This window comes from Erpetoichthys calabaricus, assembly GCF_900747795.2.
Source record: "Erpetoichthys calabaricus chromosome 1 unlocalized genomic scaffold, fErpCal1.3 SUPER_1_unloc_2, whole genome shotgun sequence".
NCBI lineage: Eukaryota > Metazoa > Chordata > Cladistia > Polypteriformes > Polypteridae > Erpetoichthys > Erpetoichthys calabaricus.
Genome location: NW_026261585.1, coordinates 1,465,759 through 1,485,473, shown reverse-complemented (window position 1 = coordinate 1,485,473; position 19,715 = coordinate 1,465,759).

Sequence of the window (19,715 nt, the reverse complement as noted above, 5' to 3'; positions counted from 1 at the left end):
CGCCGGTTTGGAGTTGTGTGTTCATGTGAGCCACGGCGGGGTGATGGGGCTTCGTAGCTCAGCATACTCGTTACATCGCCGGTAGAGGATCAGCGATCACACTCGAATTATTAATAAGGAGGGCCATCCACTTGAAACATATGAGACAAAATAGAAAAAGGGGGACCCGCTCAGGACAGGAATGGTGCGCACTTGTGTGCTTGCATTTCTCCAAGTGGGAGGGCCTGTGCTCGTTTACGCAAATTTCGTAATAAGAGACTTTTAATTATGTGTGTGTGTGTCCTGTCTATCTGATGGCACGTGTCGTGATGCCAGGCGCATTTCTTGTTCCTGATCTCTTCTCTGACATGCGCGCCGCTTCGCGTTTTGATTTCACGCATGCTCCGTGCCTGATGTCGGTATGCCGGTCGGTAATGTGTATGTCATACAATACAGTTTACAATACAGTTTATTTTTGTATAGCCCAAAATCACACAGGAAGTGCCGCAATGGGCTTTAACAGGCCCTGCCTCTTGACAGACCCCCAGCCTTGACTCTCTAAGAAGACAAGGAAAAACTCCCAAAAAAAACCTTGTAGGGAAAAAATGGAAGAAACCTTGGGAAAGGCAGTTCAAAGAGAGACCCCTTTCCAGGTAGGTTGGGCGTGCAGAGGGTGTCAAAAGAAGGGGGTCAATACAATACAATGCAGTACACAGAACAGAACAATTCTTCAATATAGTAAGAATTAAAAAATATAAAGTTTAGAAGTACAGAGCAGAATTTAACAGTAGATGATATATCCCATAATAAGATTTGGATTTGTGTAGAGTACTGGAGACCTCATCCTTCAAGCTGCCTCCCCCATTTGGCCATTCCACGGCTGAAACAGTGCTGGGCCAGCCAATCCGATGAAAGGACCCCTCTTTCCCACGATTCCTGCGATCCTCCATCTGGGATGACTTTTCCTTAGGCAGGCAAAACACTTGGCAGGTGGGCCGTGGCACCAAGTGCCACATTTGAGTACCGAGAAGAAAAACAGAATAAGTGAGGGTTATTTTACAATTATAACTGTCATGTTACTATGTTTAAGTGCTAATGACTAACAACAGAGATGCAGTCTGTACAGTTAATCAGCAGCTCTAGTCAGGGTGTGCTAAACTGAAGTAGTGAGTCTTCAGCCGGGATTTAAAAGCTGAGACCGAAGGGGCATCTCTTATAGTAGCAGGCAGACCATTCCACAGTTTAGGGGCCCTGTAACTAAAAGCTCGACCTCCCACTGTTATTTTATTAATCCTTGGAATCATAAGCAGACCGGCATCTTGAGATCTTAATGTGCGCTCAGGTTTGTAAGTCATGATAAGTTCAGACAAGTAACCGGACCTCGACCATTTAATGCTTTATATGTTAAAAGAAGGATTTTGAAATCTGTCCTAAACTTAACCGGGAGCCAGTGTAAGGATTTAAGAACTGGAGTTATGTGTTCATATTTTCTTGTTCTTGTAATAATTCTTGCAGCCGCATTTTGGATTAACTGGAGGCTGTATAAAGAACAGTTTGAACATCCAGTGAACACCGCATTGCAGTAGTCAATCCTACTAGAGATAAATGCATGAATTAGTTTCTCAGAATCTTGTTTATTTAAAAAGCGCCTTAATTTCCTAACATTTTTAAGATGGAAGAAACATGTTTTGGACAACTTTGTAATATGCGCTTTAAATGACATGCTAGAGTCAAAGATAACTCCTAGATTGCGGGCTGATTCAGTAAAATTGACTGGGATTCCAACTGAGTTAAATGATGACAAAATATTGTTGTGATCAGCGTCATTTCCTCCAACAATTAACATCTCTGTTTTATCTGTATTTAAAGACAAGTAGTTCTCATTCATCCACTGCTTTAATTCGCGAACACAACTAATTAAAGACAACATCGGAGAAACTTCATTTGATTTAAATGAAAGGTATAACTGGGTGTCATCTGCATACGAGTGAAAATTAACATTATGTTTCCTAATGAGAGATCCCAGTGGAAGCATGTACAGTGAAAACAGTAAAGGTCCCAGTACTGAGCCCTGCGGGACACCATATTGAACTTCTGTGTATAATGATGGAGTCCTGTCAGCACATTTGCTGCACATTTGCTGCTGAACCTGCACTCTTGAGTTATCGGTGTTTTAATTTAGTGAAGTGATGTCAACCTCGGCGTCTTAAACCTGACCTAAGGTTTCGTCATCGGCTTGTGGGGGTCACCTCTGAGGGGCTGTTCATCATGGATGATCTTTCCTGAGCGTGTGGCACTTTGGAATCTGTGCAGGGCACACCGACGGAAACTTGAGGACTGATTTCATACAAATTTTAGAAACGTTTTCTTCACTCTGTGGACCAGAGGAACATCGAATATGTGACCAAGTGGTGTGATGGACTGGAGGACGTGTAATAAAACACCAGCTGATACCCAAGACATTTAACAAACAGGCAGACAAACCATTAAAACCAGTGCACGATGCCCATTGTCTCTCTAGATCAGGGGTCTGCAACCTTCACTATCAAAAGAGCCATTTTGCCTTCTCTTCCTCCAAAGAAAAATAGTCTGGAACCGCAAAACATAACACAGCTTATAAACTTAAAAGTTTTAATCTTTTTTTTAGATTTTACATGTTACAACCACGGAATACAACAAACAGAAGTGCAGTGTGCATGTGTAGGCCTACTTTGAAATAAATTAAACTGAACTATGCAGGCCTATTTGAGTCCTTTCTATACCTGTGTAAAATTAAAATAAAAACTAGCCCACTTTAATATAAATAAAACATTTAGCTGTAGCTTAGCAGCTTTAAAAAAGTAAACATAAAATTCCATTTCAGTGTGCTCTCATCCTCTTCAGGTTTTCCTCTCAGCCAGCAATCAACTGAAGCACCTGAACATACAAAAAAACCGACATCAGCTCCGGGTCTGAAATGAATGTGTTTTTTTTTCTGAAAAATATTAGCCTATTAAATGCTATTGTTCTCACCTGTTTAATGTGACTTCTGTTTCTGAAGTTCGCTGCAGATCATCTCTATGTCGGGGCTGTGACTTTGACCTTCACACAGGAATGCAGGCTCTCATGTGTGAGGCGGGAGTGATATTTGGACTTTATGAAGTTAATGCTTGAGAAAACTTGCTCACATAAGTATGTTGAGCCAAAGATGGACAGGACTCCAAATGCATATTTTTTCATGTTCATATATGTTTCGGGAATGGCACTCCATGTGTCGAAAACAAGTTTGTCGGGTTTGGGGAGGTTTTCAATATCACTCCATTTGTGCTCTTTAGCGAGAGTAGCCTTCTGACGGGCGACTTCTTCAAGATTTGCTGTCAGGCATTTGAACTTGGACACCCATAAATCTTTATCCGCTATGTCGGCCAGTTCAATTTCTAGATCGTGCTTACTTACTCATGTGAATGCGGATGTGTTCAGCAGGGATGGGTAGATGTCCAGGGGTGTGAGAGGGAAGGAGAGAGTGTTTTTTTTTCCTTTCTGAACTCACTGAATCTTTCTTTAAATGCAGATTGCATTGCAATAACTGTACGGTGGAAATAATCACAATTTATGTGATTGTTCACTTCTTTGAACTCTCTCAGGGAGGGGAAGTGAGAGAGCGTACCTTTCTGTACATCTCTGGCAAACACTGTCATCATGCGCTCAAACGGCAAAACATCCTCCAGCATCTGCAGGGCCGTGCTTCCCTTTCCTTGGAGATTTTTATTCAGCGTGTTTAAGTGACTTGTCATATCACCATGAAGTGCAACTTTACCAGCCAGTCGAGGTCTCCCAGTTCAGGATAGCTGAGGCCTTTGCTTTCCAAGAAGGTTCTCACATGCTCCAGACAGGTAGCGAAGCGTTTCAGCACCTCTCCCCTGGACAGCCACCGGACTCTGTTGTGCAGCAGGAGATCCGAATATGCGCTATCGACTTCTTCTAACAGTGAACAGAACTGTCGGAGGTTTAACCCGTTTGCAATTATTTTGTTCACTATCTTGATAACGAGGTTCATCACTTCCACACATTCAGGGGGGAATGTTTGAGCACACAGTGCTTCTTGGTGGAGGATGCAGTGAAACGTCATCAGCTCTCGATCCAGTGACTTTTGAAGTAAATTCACAAAGCCCTTCTGTGCTCCTCTCATGCTGGGTGCCCCATCAGTAGACACTGACACCAGGTGAATGGTGTTTATTCCTTTGGCTTTTAGACAACTCACAAAAGCCTCACAAATGTCCTGTCCCCACGTTTGGCCCTTTAGCGGTATGAGTTCAATCAGTTCTTCTTGCGGCCCATCAGAGTTCACATATCTGAATAACAGTGCTGTCTGCTCAATATCATTTACATCACTTGACTCATCACAGGCAATTGGAAATGCTTGAGCTGAAATGATGTCATCAATTTGCTTACTGGTGATGTTTGTTGCCATTTTAATGGTCCTGTCCTTGACGGTCTTTGCAGAGAGAGGCATTTCTCTAATTTTCTGAACAATTTCCCGTTTGTTTTTAAAGTCGGAGAATAGATGCTCTGATATTTTTATGAACGATTCTTTCATGTATTCTCCGTCTGTGAACGGCTTACCCCTCCTTACGATCTCTTGAGCTGCCACAAAACTAGCAGCTGTAGTTGACTGTGGAGAAGTGATCCACTTTTTGAAAGTATGTTTGCTCTGTTCAGCTTTCCGTTGCAGTTCCGAAATTACTCTCTTTCACTCATCTTCACTTGGGTATTTTTCAGTGAATGCTGAGTGCTTGTTTCAAAAATGTTTTTCAACGTTACATTTTTTGTTGTTCGATAATTTATCGCCACATATTAAGCACACCGGTAAGCCAGCGTCATTGGCAGGGAAGGCAAATGCTTCTGTCCACGCAGAATGAAACTCTATTTTCTTCTGAGATTTTTCTTTTCTGGGATTTATTCATGGTTAGTGCAGGGGTCGCACACTCCAGAAGCTGCCTGCAGGTAAAGGCTAAGGCTATAGCCATAGATGTGACGCATATTTTAGTTGACAAATTATAAATAAATAAAAATAAAAAATAGATGTTAAAGTGTATAACAGTAGTAGTAGTAGTAATAAATAAACATATATGTATATATAAATACAAATTAAATTAAGAAATTGCCGTTATTCATTGTCATGTTTTTTTTTTGTCAAGGCCAAAGGGAGCCACTACAAGGAGGCTGAAGAGCCGCATGCGGCTCCAGAGCCGCAGGTTGCCGACCCCTGCTCTAGATGCAGTCCTTTGTTCTTTAACATTTCCAGATCAAATCGTTTTGTTTGACTATAAAGCTTACACGATAGCTGGATTGGCCCTTTACTGTCACATGTCCAGCCAGTGAAATTTGTATTTGCATATGTCAATCAACATACAACATGTCACCCAGAGAAAGACGTGAAAGGTGCTATATGGGAGAGCCATTAGATTACAGGGTTACACATTGTCCCCTCTCACTTTCATAAACTGTGTGTACAATTATTAGGCAAGTTGTATTTTTGGAATTAATTTTAATATGAAACAAATACAGTGCCATCAGTCAATCCAAAATGTTAATAAACCTGAATGTTATGCAAAGGAAATGTGAGTGTGAACATTATCAGGGGAATACACGTGTGTGCACAATTATTAGGCAACTATTGGTGTGCAGAATTATTATGCAACTAAATCAAAAACTTACATTTTCCCGATCTCCCTTGTTTATTTTCATCTGTTAAAGTGAGAATAATAATTTCCAAATAAACATTTCTGGCATGAAAAAAAAAGTCAGTGACCAATATAGCGCCCCTTCTTTTCAATAACAGCAATAAGCCTTCCATGCATGGAATCTGTTAGTTTCTTGATCTGCTGCCAATCAACTTTTTGTGCAGCAGTGACTACAGCCTCCCAGACTCTCTTCAGAGAGGTGGACTGTTTTCCTTCCCTGTAAATCTCCTGTTTAAGAAGGGCCCACAAGTTCTCAATAGGGTTTAGGTCAGGTGAGGAAGGGGGCCATGTCATACTTCTGTCATCTTTAAGGCCTTCACTGGCTAGCCACGCAGTGGAGTACTTTGATGCATGTGATGGAGCATTGTCCTGCATCTAAATCATGGTCCTCTTGAAAGATGCTTAGTTTTTCCTGTAGCACTGCTTGAAGAAAGTGTCTTCTATAAACTAGCAGTAGGTTTGTGAGTTGAATTTGAGTCCATCTTTAACCTGAAAAGGTCCAACTAGCTCATCTTTAATAATATCAGCCCATACCAGTACCCCACCTTCACCTTGCTGGTGTCTGAGTCGAAGTGGAGCTCTGTGCCCGTTACTGATCCAGCCACCGGCCCATCAAGTGTCACTCTCATCTCATCAGTCCATAAAACCTTTGAAAAATCTGTCTTCAGATACTCCTTGGCCCAGTCTTGGCGTTTCAGTTTATGTTTCTTGTTGAGTGGTGGTTGGGTTTCAGCTTTCCTTACCTTGGCCGTGTCTCTGAGCACTGAACACCTTGTACTTCTAGGCACTACAGGTAGGTTGCAGTTCTGGAATATGACAGCACTAGAGGATAACGGGTTCCTGGTTGCTTCACGTTTGATTCTTCTCAAATCTGTGGCAGTTAATTTGCATCTTTTTTTCTCAACACGTTTCTTGCGACCCTGTTGACTATTTGCAACAAAACGCTTGATGGTTCTGTGATCACGCCCCAATATCTTAGCAATTTGGAGAGTGCTGCATCACTCTGAAAGACTTTTTACAATTTTTGACTTTTCATAGTCAGTTAAATCTCTTTTTTGGCCCATTTTGCCTGAGGAAAAGAAGCTTCCTAAAAATTATGCACACCTTGATATAGGATGTTGATCTTCTTAGGCCACACACTCCCTCGTTACACAAATACACATCACCTGATATGCTTAAATCAAATACGCATTCAAGTTTATACAGCTTGGAGATTGAATATATGCATGAAAGGTATGATATGGTCAAAATACTCACTGGCCTAATAATTGGGCACACAGTGTATAGTGCCTTTAATATTGTTACAGTATATAGCACCTTTAAAATTTGTTATATAGCACCTTTGCCATCTCTTCATCCATCTATCTATCCTGCTCCATATTGCCTTTCATATTTGCTTACTTTATCTTGTGCCTTTCTTATCTCTCTGTATGTTTATATTCCCCTTATGTTGACCTTCTTCTGGCCAGTGCTGATCTCCACTCTCCAGCGCCCTGATCAGTGAGTCCGACTGCTTGACCTGAAAAGTCTCAGGGCACATGTCACACAAGCAATAATAATGATAGTTATGACATACGTGTTAAGAAGAGACAGACATGAAAGACACTATATAAGCAACAGCTCGATAAGACAGGCGCTATATAATAAATTACTGTGAGTGCAAGGTGGATAAACAGGGAAGACTTTCCTCCATTAAGGTCTAAGTAGGAGACATGACACAGCCAAGCAGCTGATTGACTTCATTATTCTTGGCCCTGGTGCATTCTGGGTGGTGTCTGTTTATAAACATGTAAGCCATGTCTACTGGGAGCTGAGACAGGCCACTTCACTCCAAAGGTCACACCAAAAGACAATTTCCTCTCACGGATTAATAAAGTGTACCAAATACAGTAATCCTTCGCTATATCGCGCTTCACCTTTCGCGGCTTCACTCCATCGCGGATTTTATATGTAAGCATATTTAAATATATATCGCAGATTTTTTGCTGGTTCGCAGATTTCTGCGGACAATGGGTCTTTTAATTTCTTGTACATGCTTCCTCAGTTGGTTTGCCCAGTTGATTTCATACAAGGGACGCTATTGGCAGATGGCTGAGAAGCTACCCAATTTACTTTTCTCTGTCTCTCTTGCGCTGACTTTCTCTGATCCTGACGTAGGGGGATTGAGCAGGGGGGCTGTTCACACACCTAGACGATACGGACGCTCGTCTAAAAATGCTGAGATTATCTTCACATTGCTATCTTTTGTGCAGCTGCTTCCTGAAGCGACATGCTGCACGGTGCTTCACATACTTAAAAGCTCGAAGGGCACGTATTGATTTTTGACTGAAAAACAAACTCTGTCTCTCTCTCTCTCTCTCTCTCTGTCTCTCTGTCTCTCTCTCTCTCTCTCTCTCTCTCTCTCTATCTCTCTCTAACTCTCTCCCTGCTCCTGACTGAGGGGGTGTGAGCTGCCGCCTTCAACAGCTTTGTGCCGCGGTGCTTTGCATACTTAAAAGCCAAACAGCCCTATTGATTTGTTTGCTAGAGATTGTTTTCTCTATCTATGTGACATTCTGTGCTCCTGACACGCACTCCTTTGAAGAGGAAGATATGTTTGCATTCTTTTAATTGTGAGACTGAACTGTCATCTCTGTCTTGTTATGGAGCACAGTTTAAACTTTTGAAAAAGAGACAAATGTTTGTTTGCAGTGTTTGAATAACGTTCCTGTCTCTCTACAACCTCCTGTGTTTCTGCGCAAATCTGTGACCCAAGCATGACAATATAAAAATAACCATATAAACATATGGTTTCTACTTCGCAGATTTTTTTATTTCGCGGGTGGCTCTGGAACGCAACCCCCGCGATGGAGGAGGGATTACTGTACTCACAAAATGAAGAAAAGTGTGTTTTATTTAGGATTTATGTGCTTCACTAAGGAAGGAAGGTCTATGTCCGGCCACTAGAGGGCACCACAGCTTCTACACATCCTCCTGAGCTTAAAAGGACCACCTGAGCAGATCAAGGGGGAGCTGGAAGTTCAGAACGTAAGAGTGCTGTGTGTGTGTGTGTGTGTGTAAGCAGATCAGCCACCCCATGGCTAACATTGTGCAGTAGGCCCTGAGGACAAGGGATTCATGATTTTACCTTCTTGAGGTCTCTGTGTCTCACCATAACTATCTTTTTTGCTATTTGTGACCCTGTTTGACATTTTGTGGATGTATAGGCTTTTCCAGAGTGGGATCTCCAGATGGACAGATGGAGACGTTGAGCTTCTCCACAGTTTAGAATTTATGCTGGTCTTGTGCTTTCCTGCTGCTCCTCTTTGACCAGCAGGACATTGTGCTGTCAGGCTGACTATCGTGTAATGGTCAGGCCTTGTGCTTTTGGACCAATCAGAGCTCAGCATGACTTCTGTTCTTGAACCTTCTGCCATCTCCACCAGTGTTCTTTTTTCCAACTGAAACTAAAATCAAACTTTTTAAAATTATAATTTAGTGGACCAGAACTAAAATAAAAGTGAAAAAAACTGTCTGAAGAGTAGAAGTAGAGAATAAGGAGAATGAGACAGGTGTTGTCAGGCTGATGTTCACCACACTTGTCTTTGTGTATAACACACATGTATGATGTGTTATGTGTGTTAAGAAGATCCATCACAGACATGAAAGGCACTATATAACAGATCACTGTGAGCACACGGTGGATAGATAAGTGAAGATTTTACTCTAGTAAGGTCCAAAGCTGGGGACATCACAAAGCAAAGCAGCTGCTGGACTTCATTGTTCTTGGCCCCGGTGCATTTTGGATACTCTCCATTTAGAAACCTGTATGCCATGATCACTTTGGAGTTGAGGTGGGCTATGTTTCTCACAAATTGATGAAGAGTGTGTTTTATTGAGGAGTTCTGGGCTGGTAAGTGTGTAAGATGCCACTACTTATGTGTGGCACCAGACCTTCTACACCTGCTCTGGGGTTTTAAAGGCCCATCTGAGAAGACCCAGGATGAGCTGGAAATCGAGGGGTAAACTGGATGGGAGCTCACTGGTGGAGAAGGAGAGGGGGCTGTGTGTGGATAAGTGGGCCAGCAGCCCCATGGCTAACCAGAGCTACTGCTGTGGAGTAGAGGTAAGTGTTTGGGATTCTACCTCCTTGGGGTCTCTGTTTCCCCTTTCTCATAATTTTGATATTATGTGGGTGTGCGGACTGCTCCACAGTGTGGTCTCTGGGTGGGATGGATGGCATAAGAGACATATGAGCTCCTGTCTAGCTCTGAAGTTAATGGGATGTAGTGTTGTGAGGCCAAACTCCCCCGTAATGTTCAGGCCTTATGCCACTTAATCAGTTCTAACTCAGCCTGACTTATGTTCTTGAACCTTCTACCATCTCAGTGTTCCACCAGTGTTTTTTTGCAAACCAAAATGAAAACTAAAATATTGCTCACAAGAAATAAAATAAAAGTGACAAAATGTCCAAAGAGTAGAACTAAAGAAAAGCGAGGATGAAGATCGTGTTGTCGTTCTGATGTTCACCACACTTGTCTTTGTGTGTAACGTTCATACCATGGTGTGGAGTCACCAAGTTAATTCATTAAAACCCGGTGGCCGCAGTGTTAGCTTAGACAAGAACATCAGTGTGTGTGTGTGTCCGAGTCCATCACTGTCTGCTCTTACACTGAGCCCCCTCACATCTCCTGTCACCTCGTCATCTGGACAATTATGGCAGTGCCAATCTAAACGTTAAGCTAATGATGTGCCTGCCTGCTGCCCGTGCCCACCATGAACTGCCTGAATTGAACCTGCAGCTGCTCAGTTTAGAATCGCAGGGCACTCGGGTGATAAATGAGGTGGACATCAACTCGTCACATTTACTGTGCCACACGTACTCAAGTGAGGAGCTCTAAAGAACAATTGTGGTTTTCAGGGTAACTTTTGGGTTCTTTAAGTTTTATTTGTAAACATCAAAATGTTTCCCAGTTGTCACCCTCATTCCTGTTTTGTTTGAATTTATTTTTTAAACTTCCTGAAGTATGTTTTACTGTGAGCCTTCACATTTTCGTTTATGTCATTCTGTCACCATTACAGATAAATTGTCCAATTTCTAATGAAGGTTTTGATGTCCTCTCTATTAGTGTTGAGATGCAGACTGAGCTTCCACAGCACGACGGTAGTTCAGCATGGGAAGCTCATCAGGTGACATTTGAGGTGGTGGCACAACTAAAGCAATGGTCCTGGGAGAGTCGGCACTCCATCTGGTCCTGGCACTTAATGGACAGGCTGTGTGGCAGCTTTGTGAGATCTCAGCTCACTTGTGAATTGTGGAAGAAGAGCTGATGAAGACTCTACAGTGGCAATATGGTGGTGCTCAGGTTCTGAAAGAATGACCTGTCTGCCTCAGACACACCCTGAAATAGTTGGAAAAGCATGACATTATGTCACAGAATGGTGACCCATTAAAAAGGAGCTGTCTGAGGTAACTGGGGTCAAGCAGTCAGAGAAAGGAATGTAAGAAATGAAGCTTCGCAGGTCACACAGAGCAGAGGACAACATCACGTCCTTAAGGTAAGAAGCTGGGAGACATGCTGAGCTCCTGTGTGACAGCTGGAACCTCAGGCCTCTGATGCCACCACTTTTTGAAGAGGGGTGTTGAACTTCACAAGGATGATCACTTGGAGAGGCTCCTTCTACAGGCAAGAAGGACAGTATTTTACTGCAGAAAGGTGAGTGGGCTGCTGTGCTCCTCAGTAATTCAGAGGATGACACACCATCAACATCTTCACAGTCCCCAATAAGACCAGAACCAGATGAGAAACCAAGCGTGTGATGTCCAGACACCCCCTGCATGAAGCAGAAGACCACAAACAGGCTGTGGTACCAGGGCCTGACGTGAACGAGAGTGTCTTGTGCTCAGAGACAGCCCTACATGAAGAAGAGGACAATAAACCACAGACTGTGGTACCCGAGGAATCATCAGATTAAGTCACAGGAACATAAGAAATGTACCAAACAAGAACAGATAACTCAGTCCATCAAGCTTGTTTGTTTAGCTAATTGCTAAGCTGTCCCATTCATTTGTAGAGGCAGCCCATTAACTAAGCCACTAACTGTTGCTCCAGGCACTGGTGGGAGTCAGTGGGATGAGACATCACCATATGAAACAGAGGGCATTAAGTCACTGGACATGGTGCGACTGGCCAGTCAAAGTCATGTCCCGGGCACCTGATCCTGGGGATCAAATGGCACTGTAGGTAGGTGCCTGGCAGACCTTGAGAGTGACAGCAACATCTTCTAGAGCCTCCATCGACATCTGTATTAATGGACCATAAAGAGATGGGGTAAGCGGGAGATTCTCAGTATCAGCGTTTCTAGCAAGATAATGAAGCCCACAATTGTCTGTGAGGAAGGTTAGGGTGATGGTTAGGATTGGCTGGGCTGCTGTATTTGTCATATTGTTTTGAGTTATTAGGCTGGGGTGGCGTGTGAACCCTGGATTTCCCCCTGTGTGACATCCCTTTTATTGGACAACATGTTCTCCTGCCCCTACTGAGTTTTGTTCATGTGTGACTCGTTCAGAGGACGTGTGTGGTTGATGGCCATGGGTTGTTGGAGAGCAGTGCTGTGTTTAGGTTTGTTTCAAAGTAAACGCTAGTTGTCAGTTGTTCCCATCGTCCACGCTCATTCTTCTCATTCTCCATCACATCCCACCCAAATGTTTGCCTTTATTTTACCTCCTAAATGACTTCTTTGATTTGTCTTCAGATGATATGATTATTCAATGCCCAAGCTTCAGAGTCATGTCACACAAGTCCGGACCACCAGTGGATCTCCCATCCCCATTTTCATTGTCCGTTTCTTCCATTTCTATTCAGCGATTCCCACCCACCCCAACACATGGGCTGGGCTCCTCACTTTTAACAATCATAAATCGCCACTCCTCTCAGATTTTCTTGTCAGGTGGGATACCACAGACTGAATGGACAAAGAATCCCAGAAATCAAAGTGCCATTTACAAGAGGAATCTGCTTCTCAATGAGCTCAAAGTGTCTGGTGATGGAGTGAATATAAATGGAGGAATGAAGATCAGGAGCAGTTACTGAGGTGGTGATCTTCATGTAGAAATGTGCCTGGACAAAAGGGGAGACAGGGGGTGACATGAGGGGTTTCCAAAGCTGGATTTGGTTTGGCTTAAGTGAGGGAGTAATGGAGATAAAGGCCCATCTTGAGTACAGACCTTCATGTATCTGTTCATAAAGAGAAGAGCCTGAATTCCTCTCACATCACAATTTGTCACATTCAACTCACAGAAAACTGGAAGCAATCACCTTGGAAAGATGTTAAAGTGACATTTCTATTTACTAAGCTCGCGTTTAACATACATCTGTAAATATGTGACCTGTGGCGCACTGACATGGACAGCTGAATGATCGTTCCTGCATGATGTGCTCATCTGAGTGCCTGGTGATAACTTGTGGCTTTGTGAAACATTCCAGGGCGGTGGGGCAGAGAGGTATTTCTACAGCCCGACACCTCCACACTGGAGTGACAAGTAGGTATAGTTGATTTAATAGACAGTCGTCGTTATTTAAGTGAGATAAGTCGCTTCCCAAAACCGTAATCTTAACCACAGTGTAACAAGAAGGAGATCTGGGAGTCTGTAGCTCGACTCAACTGGCGACCATTGGAGTCAACTCCACCTACTGCTCAGAGAGACTGTGTATCCTTGGGCAGAGGAGAGCAGGCGTGTCATGTGACTCTACTGGCACGACTACGTTCTTTTCAGTCATGTGATTTGCCGCATGCTCTGTGGCGCCGTTCTCTCGTGTACTCTTTACTTGAATGTGTGCGCCGCCATCAGGCCGACCTTTTTGTGTCTCCTTTCCTTAATATACAACATCTATCGACTGTTTAAGAAAATACCTCTGTCTGTCTGTCTGTCTCTGAGCATGTGGTCCCTCTGAGCAATCTGATTGGTCAGTTTGGCTTTGATGACTCCGTGGTACGAAAGATAGACATGGTACTTGTGCAAAGTTCAATTCCTGAATGAAAATTACGTCTGGCCACTAAATACTAATAGGGTGCAAGTGGAGTTGCCTTCAAAGATGGGAAGCATTAGCAAGAATATGACTGATGTTTTCACAGCGGGTAGTGGCGGGTGTGGCGGAAAACCTTAAATGTTTTTTTTTCTATTACATTTTTCAGTTATATTTCCTTTTGTCTGACTGCTATAAGTAGGATGAGTTCATTCAAGTATGCAGCCCCTCAAGGTCACTCCAGACTTGAAGTATCAGGTATCTCTCTGTGTAACTTAATACAGGAAGTCCATATATGGCCTTATTTATATTAGATGAATATGTCATCAACTGTATGCTAAACATGCGTCGGTATATTCACACTCTCTAGTTGAGATGGACCGCTAAACGTTACTGGGCTCTTTAGTTAGATAGGCCAGCAGCCACATCAGAGAGTAGTTTGAACACCCGGTTGGACTCTGCAGCAAAGATAATAGATATATGTGCGTGTTTGTATGTGGTATCTAAACAAAATAAATAAATAAAGAATTGCATTAAGTATATAAGTACCAATGAGCTGCGTATACAAACTTAAACGATTAACCATCCTCTTGTGTTAGGGTCTGCACCGACCCGTTTTAAATTTTAAATGCATACAAGAATCACATAAATTTGTTTATTGCATCAAGGCTTTTTGACTTTATCAGGAACCTCTATTTCAACAAAATAAAGCAAAAAAAAATATTTTTACTAAATTATAAAATGCTCTGGTTGAAATGACCTTTGTGTTGTTAGGGTCGGTTTCAACCCAGTTATGATAATACGATGATAAAGCAATAATTCGAGCCAAAACTGAAATCCTAAGTGCACTGTCAGCTGACACACTGACCACCAGCTCCTCTCCTAATCATGTGACCTTTCTCATTTTGCGTGGCTTTCCAGTAGACCTGCACAAAGACGGGCAGTCCAGACATGTGAGGTGAATTCACTCATTTGAGTGGCCATTTGACTTGCAGAGTGCACATTTACAATTTGCAGCATGCAAAAATGAGAAGAAGATTTACAGTGAGCCAAGTTCTGGATCATATTTTTGGTGAAAATGAAGGAAAGGACACAGAGCAGCATAGCAATTCAGATGAGCAGGTTTCTGAGGAGGAAGACAATGTGGAGTATCATCCAGAAGACACAGACACATCTGATGAGTCGGATGAGGAGGTCACTGGTGCTGAAACTGCTCCTGCTGAAAGATTCAAGTCCAAAAATGGTAAGATCTTTTGGAGCTCAGTACCTCATGATGTACATGGCAGGGCAGCTGCTGCAAATGTCATCAAAGTGACCCCTGGAATCACAAGGTTTGCTCTCACCAGAGTCAGTGACATTAAAACATGTTTTGAGCTATTTATGCCATTGTCACTAAAAAGAATCATCATTACTATGACGAACCTTGAAGGAAAAAAAGACATGTGGAAAGACATTGATGAGGAATACCTGGATGCTTTCATTGGTGTTCTTCTTCTTGCTGGAGTGTACAGATCCTGCAATGAGGCCACTGATAGTCTATGGGATGCATCAACAGGCAGAAATATTTTCCGGGCAACAATGTCACTTCAGATATTTCAAATGATATCAAGAGTCCTCAGATTTGACAACAGAGAGACCAGAGTAAGATCTGACAAGCTTGGTCCCATCAGGGATGTCTGGGAGAGATAGGTGCAGCTCCTTCCGCTGATGTTCAACCCAGGGCCAGAGGTGACAGTGGATGAACGTCTTGTCCCTTTTCGAGGAAAATGTCCCTGCCAGCAATACATACCCAGTAAGCCAGGGAAATACGGCATAAAAATCTGGGCAGCCTGTGACGCAAGAACCAGCTATGCCTGGAATCTACAGATTTACACAGGCAAAGCTGCGAGTGGCATCCCTGAGAAAAACCAAGGAAAACATGTAGTCCTCGATATGACCACTGGACTGCAGGGTCACAATATCACTTGTGACAATTTTTTTACCAGCTATGACCTCGGACAAGAACTTCTCAAGAGTATACTTACCATGGTGGGAACAGTGAAGTAAAATAAACCCGAGTTGCCTGCTGAAATCTTGCAGGTGAAGGTCAGGGCTCCACTTTCCTCAAAGTTTGCTTTTATAGACACCACCACTGTTGTCTCATATTGTCCAAAAAGAAACCGGAATGTGATACTCATGTCTACTCTTCACAAAGACGCACCTGTATCATCAGGAAGTGACAAAAAGCCGACAATTATCCACGACTACAACAAAAACAAAGGAGGAGTGGACAACCTGGACAAGCTGACAGCCACATACACATGCCAGCGAATGACCAGAAGATGGCCAATGGTTGTGTTTTACAACATCCTTGATGTGTCTGCATATAATGCATTTGTGTTGTGGAGTCACATCCACCAAGGGTGGAACTCAACCAAAATAACAAGCGGAGACTGTTTCTTGAGGAGTTGGGAAATTCCCTTGTCAAGCCACACATTAGGCGAAGGGAACGGGTGCCCTGAGACCCAGACAGCTGCAGAGCTCACCCAGCACTCCATCCTCACCATCAGCAACACAGAGAGAATCTGCATCAGCATCCTCCTCAGCCAGCCCTGCCTCGACACCAACCGAAACAGCAACAACCCCAGTCAGGCCGCCTGATTCAAAAAGAAAGAGGTGTCAGGTCTGCCCAAGCAGTAAGGACAGAAAGACAAATGTATTGTGTTTCAACTGCAAGAAATATCTCTGCAAAGAACACTCAAAAAGTGTCACTAAACACACACATACACAAGCATGTTCTTGTACACAGAGGTTTTTACTCTGATTTAGCTTTGTATTAGTTTTGGAACTTGTAATTGATTTATATTTGTTTGATTTTCTTTGATTGGTTTTTGTTTATTGACCATGCAAATATATATTTTGTGTCATGACCTGTTCTGCTTTTCATTTTTTTCAGTTTATATTAAAGTTCTATTGCTGAAAAAAATATTTTTTTGCCTTTTCTTGATGTAAATATCTATGGGTCTAAATTGACCCGTAACACCATAGATGTCACTTTAGTTATTAATATTAAAATGAAAAAATAAATAAAACAAATTTATTTAAGAGATGTGTTCGATTAATAATCTATCTATCTATCTATCTATCTATCTATCTATCTATCTATATCTATCTATCTATATCTATCTATCTACTATCTATCTATCTATCTATCTATACCCTTCAGTATTAGTCAGGTAACACAAGAACCTTTTATTTATTAATATGATTCTCTTGAGGTTCATTTTACCATTTTTTAAAATTGAAATCAAGGGGTATACTGACAAAAAAAGGCCCAGAGGCCCACACCAAAAGTATTAAAACCAACATTTTCATGGATAAGGAAGCCTAACAAGGTAACCAAGAGATGAGAAACAAATTGGATGATAGCTTATTGTTTTTAGTGTATTTTATAGCTGATTTAATACATGGGCCAAAACCGACCCGTTAACATAAGAGATGATAACAGAAAGCTAACACAAGAGGAAGGTTAAAATGTCAACACTGATCCATTATAGATTACCAGCAGGAATACGAATTACAACCACCGCATTTTCAGTTTACTGTGAACTGCTATTTGTTAAGGCGACCAGTAGACGGCACTGTTACTCCAGTTTCCAAATGTGGGCACTGCGTGAGGCTCAGGACGGCGTTCGTCTACTGAAAGTGAAATGCCTTACGTTTAAATACAAATCTGTCCAGTTGAAACATATCGAAATTAGCGTCTGAGAACAAAGTAAACTACAGCGTATTGCCCTTCAGTGTTATCAGTGATTAATATTAATATACTGGTCATTCCTAATCTGAAACAGGGTTACCATGGCGTATTAACATTTACGAGAACAACATGTTATTAAACGTTAAAGTGTTAGTTATAAACTAAAAGTGCACTAAACGTGTTAATGACGGGTGTGGAATCAAACGCTGAACAGAAAGCTCAAACAAAAAGTCTCTTAAGTGTTTCAATGCTTCAGCATGGCAAGATGGCTCAGCGGGTTCAATTCATTGGCAGTGAAAGCCCTTTAGATAGAATATCTCACTCTATGGTTTGCTTGTGCAGATTTCTCAGATGAGACAGGTGGACAATATCATGTCTTACTGTTCTCAGTGACAGAATCTCCTCAGCTCCTTCCAGCCCAAGATGCTTGGCAGCTACCAGAACATATTTTTGTCCTTTCAGCTCCATCATCTAATACAGCATTTGTGTCTAATGTCCTCAGTTCATTCCGTATTCATGCAGGGACCACCTTTAGCTTCACACTTCCTGGGTGGCTGACTTGATCGACCTAAAATCGAGGTGAAGGTGTGCTTACAGTGAAGATGCTCTGGTTCTCTGCAGCAGAAGTAACTTCATGAAGTACAGTATATGCTGACCACCACATGTTGAGCAGGGTATCTTCAGTGGACAGCTGTCCAGCTTGCGATCGCAGCTGCACCTCCAGCACTGGTTTTGTTTCTTAGTCCACTTCTTCTTGTCTGCGGTGCTCAGTTTGCTGAATGTTCCACAGGCACTGAGGTGGTGTTCATGATTACTGAAATGTGGGCAGTATGACTTAGAGAGGTCATGCTTCTTAGCTGTGCTTGAAGATTTGGTGTCTGTGGATGAAGCACCAGATATTGCAGTAGAAGGCGTGTGCTACTTATGTCCTGTGAGACCTGTAAATGTCTTGCATGGTCTTTGTAAACTTGAAAGGTTTCCGCTCTCGTTGATAGGGTCCCCCCTTGACGGCCTCAGACACACACCGGGGTATCTGTATGGCTTGAGTTTGCCGGTCAAGCTGCTCATCTAGATCTGGTAGTGTGGAAGTTCTGGCACTGCCACTCCTAATAATGAGCTTGTTGAGGCCGTGATCTCCAAATGTGTCTCCATAGGTAACTGGCAGTTTATCCAGCAATGTATCTACATGAGACCCCCAGTGCAGTTAAGATCTAGACAGACCATCCATACAGTTAAGCAGGCCCACCAAAATGTTAGCAGCAGCAGCAAAGTTTTGAACTCCTAGAGCATCATCTGTCTGTAGAGCTGGCATATTCAAAATTAAATTCAAGTGACATTGAACTTACTGTCTTGGTTGACCATACATCTGCTCTAAAGTCTGCCTAGCACTTGTGTATGGGATTGGGATATTCAGGTATCCTTTAGCTACCTGGTAATCAGCAGGCAGCTCTAAATGATCCAGCAGTACTTGACACTTATAGTCCTCAGTTAAATGACGGTGAGCACCGAGGACATTGTCCAAACCCTTCTTAAGCTCGTATTGCTTATGGTACTCCATATGATGAAGAAGTGGTCATGTCCATTAATCCAGATCCACAAGAATCAGTGCGGATAGAGATGTGTGGAGGAGGCTGCCTTTGGGATCGTCAGCAGCTTCTAGTGTCTTATGTCTAAAAAATATAAATATAACTAACGCTGACAGGCAGAATGCACGATACGATAGCAAGAGTTAAACAAAATAAGACACCTCACCTCATGGATTCCCGGCTCTTTCAATTAGAATTTACTTTTGCACTGTATCATTATAATCGCTCCTGTTATTAGTATTATAATTAAACCTGATCTTTTCTTGAGATCACATTTAATAGCCTTAAATGTTTTCTGACTTAATTAAAACGGAGTAGACAGAAAATAAAGGTTTATCTCTGTACTTTGCCATAGGTAAGCACATCTGAGAAAGAAAATGTGAAATCCTTAAATCACAGATGTTATTATTCAATCAAGTATTAAACTATTTAATTTATTAATACTTTACAATATTTTTTGGAGCTCAAAAGTAACGAGTTCGCTATGAGAAAAGATGCCGTCAGTGGCTCAATTAACTAATTTCAAATTCTGAGCGTTGTGCTATCCTGAGTTCGATCCGAACTAAAGACTCATCATAATTAATAAAAACTAAAAAAAATAATCTTGAGTGAAATCTTTATATGCAATTTCCATCCATCCATCCATTTTCCAACCCGCTGAATCCGAACACAGGGTCACGGGGGT